General features: G+C 45.7%; 2 non-coding genes across 2 annotated transcripts; both read left to right on the plus strand.

The window, feature by feature from the left end:
* The first annotated feature begins 1,575 nt into the window (after positions 1-1,575).
* On the plus strand, positions 1,576-1,766 carry LOC130317407 (U2 spliceosomal RNA). The gene has a single exon (XR_008864529.1). It is a non-coding gene; the product is annotated as a U2 spliceosomal RNA (small nuclear RNA).
* A 2,084-nt stretch (positions 1,767-3,850) lies between these two features.
* On the plus strand, positions 3,851-4,041 carry LOC130317408 (U2 spliceosomal RNA). The gene has a single exon (XR_008864530.1). It is a non-coding gene; the product is annotated as a U2 spliceosomal RNA (small nuclear RNA).
* The last annotated feature ends 1,022 nt before the right edge of the window (positions 4,042-5,063 follow it).

Here is a 5,063-nt window from a genome sequence, read left to right on the forward strand (position 1 = left end):
TGACCATGCATTGCTTCTGTGGTATTGCAAAGGCAAAAGACAAATGCTTCCAGCCATCCATTGCACTAATGGATTGGTCATCAGCTGGCTGTCTATGTCCCGCATCAATATAGACCAAAGTACAGAGGGTTAGGCTATGCTATTGTGCACCTACCTGATGCATCAGAAGGTGCGAGGCCCTTGCTAAATTCTGTGCACAGACTTTGAGATCTATACTTTAGACTGTATCTAAACCTGCTCCAACATGGACTGACATTCTGGCCTACTTTCAGCCGATGCGACTTGTCTGTCGCTGAACAGTCGCTTTTTATGTATTCAGCACCTATGTATAATGTTGTAAAAATGCTCTAGAAGCTAAAGTCGCAGAAATGTCACACATATTTGGCCTGCAACTTTCTGTGCGACAAATTCAGACAGGAAAAATCAGTATAAATCCTTAGAAAATTATCCCCCAGTGTCTCCATCTGCTGGCGGTATTGAATAAGCATTGCTGCACTGATGGGGTATGCATTAGACGAAAAAAAAGAAGAAAAAGAAGAATAATACGCCCAGAAAAGAGGCGAAAAGGAGAAAAACGTAAAAAACGTGAAAAAAAAGTAAGAGGAAGAGAAGGGAAAAAAAGGTGGAAATGGGTTTAAAAGTGATTTCGGCGGAGAAATATATATATATATATATATATATATATATATATATATATATATACGCGCACACACACACATATATATAAACGTATTCTCCGTTGAGATATTGCAGCCGCTGCTGTGTCCAGGCCCAGGAGCCTTAGCACTGTGCTGTGATGTCACTCAATACCACTGACATCACTAGGTGTAAACAACATCTCTCCTTTGCTGTGTATGTGACTATGGAGCTGTTTGGTGATGTCGTCTATTATGGCCTTCATAGAAGCAACAGGAGATTGTTGCATCCATCTAGAACCCTCAGAACTACAGTGCTATGATGTCACTCACTTTCCACAGGCCTTGCAGAGTGTAAACAACAACAACCCAGCTTTGTTGTGTATGTAACCATAGGGATTTGTGATGTCACCTAGAACCTTCACAGCAGCGACAGCTTTATGAGGAGCATCAGCACTGCTCTGCCTGAGCAGAACCATCACCGCCATAGGTTGTCAAATAACCCGGATTTAACCCACACAGGTAAGTCCAATGGGGTGCAGGCATGTCCTCTATGCTTACAGCTTCCCGTGGGTGTTGGTTTGATACCGTTTGGGGACAGCCAAGGAGGCATCTGCAGGCAACAAAGGTAGGTGTGTGCTTGTGTGTGTGTTTCCTATGCAGATCCTAAGCCCAGTGTCACATGCAAGTAGGAGGAGTAAGAAGGGTTCCTGGCAAATCCGGGTTATGGATTGCATTTAAAAAGGCCCGTGGGAGTGCAATGGGCCCCTGTCTTGCTGCTTAGCAATAATGGTATGGGTTTAGGTTCTGCTGTGTGTACTGGTGGTTGACTGCCCCCCAGCCCAGAGTGTGCATGGAAAATTGTCTGGCAGCCTCCCTGACAGCAAGCAGTGATAGTGCCCATGAAGGGGACCTTGTTGGGCCCGCCCCTTTCACGGTTATCGCTTCTCGGCCTTTTGGCTAAGATCAAGTGTAGTATCTGTTCTTATCAGTTTAATATCTGATACGTCCCTATCTGGGGACCATATATTAAATGGCATTTTTGAGAACGGGGGCCGATTTCGAAGCTTGCTTCCGTCGCCCTATGCATTGACCCGATATGGCAGTATCTTCGGGTACAGTGCACCACCCCCTTACAGGGTTAAAAAGAAAGATTCCTACTTTCATTGCTACCTGCTTGCTGGCTAGCCAGCTAGCCAGCCCTGTGGGCCTTGCTGCTGCTGCAGCCAAAAAACAAAAGGTGGTGCTGCTGCTGCTTCTGCTGCTTCTGCTTCTGCTTGTGTCTGGCCCCTGTTGGAGCGTCCAGGCACAGGACTTCTGCTGCTGCTGACTAAATGGCCTCCTTAATTGGATCATTTGAGTAGCCAGCACACCTGTGCAGGTAGGGCATGACATGATAGGCAGCTGCCTTGATAGCGGGTGGGTGCTGAATGTTCCTAATTGACAAAATAAGATTAATGCTTATGAAGAAATATAAAATCTCATCCCTTCCCCAATATCGCGCCACACCCCTACCCCTTAATTCCCTGGTTGAACGTGATGGACATATGTCTTTTTTCGACCGTACTAACTATGTAACTATGTAACATAACATGGGGGGGGGGGTCTCCTGGCTGTTCACACAGGTGTGTCATTGCTGTACATTGACCATGCATTGCTTCTGTGGTATTGCAAAGGCAAAGACAAATGCTTCCAGCCATCCATTGCACTAATGGATTGGTCATCAGCTGGCTGTCTATGTCCCGCATCAATATAGACCAAAGTACAGAGGGTTAGGCTATGCTATTGTGCACCTACCTGATGCATCAGAAGGTGCGAGGCCCTTGCTAAATTCTGTGCACAGACTTTGAGATCTATACTTTAGACTGTATCTAAACCTGCTCCAACATGGACTGACATTCTGGCCTACTTTCAGCCGATGCGACTTGTCTGTCGCTGAACAGTCGCTTTTTATGTATTCAGCACCTATGTATAATGTTGTAAAAATGCTCTAGAAGCTAAAGTCGCAGAAATGTCACACATATTTGGCCTGCAACTTTCTGTGCGACAAATTCAGACAGGAAAAATCAGTATAAATCCTTAGAAAATTATCCCCCAGTGTCTCCATCTGCTGGCGGTATTGAATAAGCATTGCTGCACTGATGGGGTATGCATTAGACGAAAAAAAGAAGAAAAAGAAGAATAATACGCCAGAAAAGAGGCGAAAAGGAGAAAAACGTAAAAAAACGTGAAAAAAAAGTAAGAGGAAGAGAAGGGAAAAAAGGTGGAAATGGGTTTAAAAGTGATTTCGGCGGAGAAATATATATATATATATATATATATATATATATATATATATATACGCGCACACACACACATATATATAAACGTATTCTCCGTTGAGATATTGCAGCCGCTGCTGTGTCAGGCCCAGGAGCCTTAGCACTGTGCTGTGATGTCACTCAATACCACTGACATCACTAGGTGTAAACAACATCTCTCCTTTGCTGTGTATGTGACTATGGAGCTGTTTGGTGATGTCGTCTATTATGGCCTTCATAGAAGCAACAGGAGATTGTTGCATCCATCTAGAACCCTCAGAACTACAGTGCTATGATGTCACTCACTTCCACAGGCCTTGCAGAGTGTAAACAACAACAACCCAGCTTTGTTGTGTATGTAACCATAGGGATTTGTGATGTCACCTAGAACCTTCACAGCAGCGACAGCTTTATGAGGAGCATCAGCACTGCTCTGCCTGAGCAGAACCATCACCGCCATAGGTTGTCAAATAACCCGGATTTAACCCACACAGGTAAGTCCAATGGGGTGCAGGCATGTCCTCTATGCTTACAGCTTCCCGTGGGTGTTGGTTTGATACCCGTTTGGGGACAGCCAAGGAGGCATCTGCAGGCAACAAAGGTAGGTGTGTCGCTTGTGTGTGTGTTTCCTATGCAGATCCTAAGCCCAGTGTCACATGCAAGTAGGAGGAGTAAGAAGGGTTCCTGGCAAATCCGGGTTATGGATTGCATTTAAAAAGGCCCCGTGGGAGTGCAATGGGCCCCTGTCTTGCTGCTTAGCAATAATGGTATGGGTTTAGGTTCTGCTGTGTGTACTGGTGGTTGACTGCCCCCCAGCCCAGAGTGTGCATGGAAAATTGTCTGGCAGCCTCCCTGACAGCAAGCAGTGATAGTGCCCATGAAGGGGACCTTGTTGGGCCCGCCCCTTTCACGGTTATCGCTTCTCGGCCTTTTGGCTAGATCAAGTGTAGTATCTGTTCTTATCAGTTTAATATCTGATACCGTCCCCTATCTGGGGACCATATATTAAATGGATTTTTGAGAACGGGGGCCGATTTCGAAGCTTGCTTCCGTCGCCCTATGCATTGACCCGATATGGCAGTATCTTCGGGTACAGTGCACCACCCCCTTACAGGTTAAAAAGAAAGATTCCTACTTTCATTGCTACCTGCTTGCTGCTAGCCAGCTAGCCAGCCCTGTGGGCCTTGCTGCTGCTGCAGCCAAAAAACAAAAGGTGGTGCTGCTGCTGCTTCTGCTGCTTCTGCTTCTGCTTGTGTCTGGCCCCTGTTGGAGCGTCCAGGCACAGGACTTCTGCTGCTGCTGACTAAATGGCCTCCTTAATTGGATCATTTGAGTAGCCAGCACACCTGTGCAGGTAGGGCATGACATGATAGGCAGCTGCCTTGATAGCGGGTGGGTGCTGAATGTTCCTAATTGACAAAATAAGATTAATGCTTATGAAGAAATATAAAATCTCATCCCTTCCCCAATATCGCGCCACACCCCTACCCCTTAATTCCCTGGTTGAACGTGATGGACATATGTCTTTTTTCGACCGTACTAACTATGTAACTATGTAACATAACATGGGGGGGGGGGTCTCCTGGCTGTTCACACAGGTGTGTCATTGCTGTACATTGACCATGCATTGCTTCTGTGGTATTGCAAAGGCAAAGACAAATGCTTCCAGCCATCCATTGCACTAATGGATTGGTCATCAGCTGGCTGTCTATGTCCCGCATCAATATAGACCAAAGTACAGAGGGTTAGGCTATGCTATTGTGCACCTACCTGATGCATCAGAAGGTGCGAGGCCTTGCTAAATTCTGTGCACAGACTTTGAGATCTATACTTTAGACTGTATCTAAACCTGCTCCAACATGGACTGACATTCTGGCCTACTTTCAGCCGATGCGACTTGTCTGTCGCTGAACAGTCGCTTTTTATGTATTCAGCACCTATGTATAATGTTGTAAAAATGCTCTAGAAGCTAAAGTCGCAGAAATGTCACACATATTTGGCCTGCAACTTTCTGTGCGACAAATTCAGACAGGAAAAATCAGTATAAATCCTTAGAAAATTATCCCCAGTGTCTCCATCTGCTGGCGGTATTGAATAAGCATTGCTGCACTGATGGGGTATGCATTAG

This window comes from Hyla sarda, unplaced genomic scaffold (assembly GCF_029499605.1).
Source record: "Hyla sarda isolate aHylSar1 unplaced genomic scaffold, aHylSar1.hap1 scaffold_1997, whole genome shotgun sequence".
NCBI classification, from domain to species: Eukaryota; Metazoa; Chordata; class Amphibia; order Anura; family Hylidae; genus Hyla; species Hyla sarda.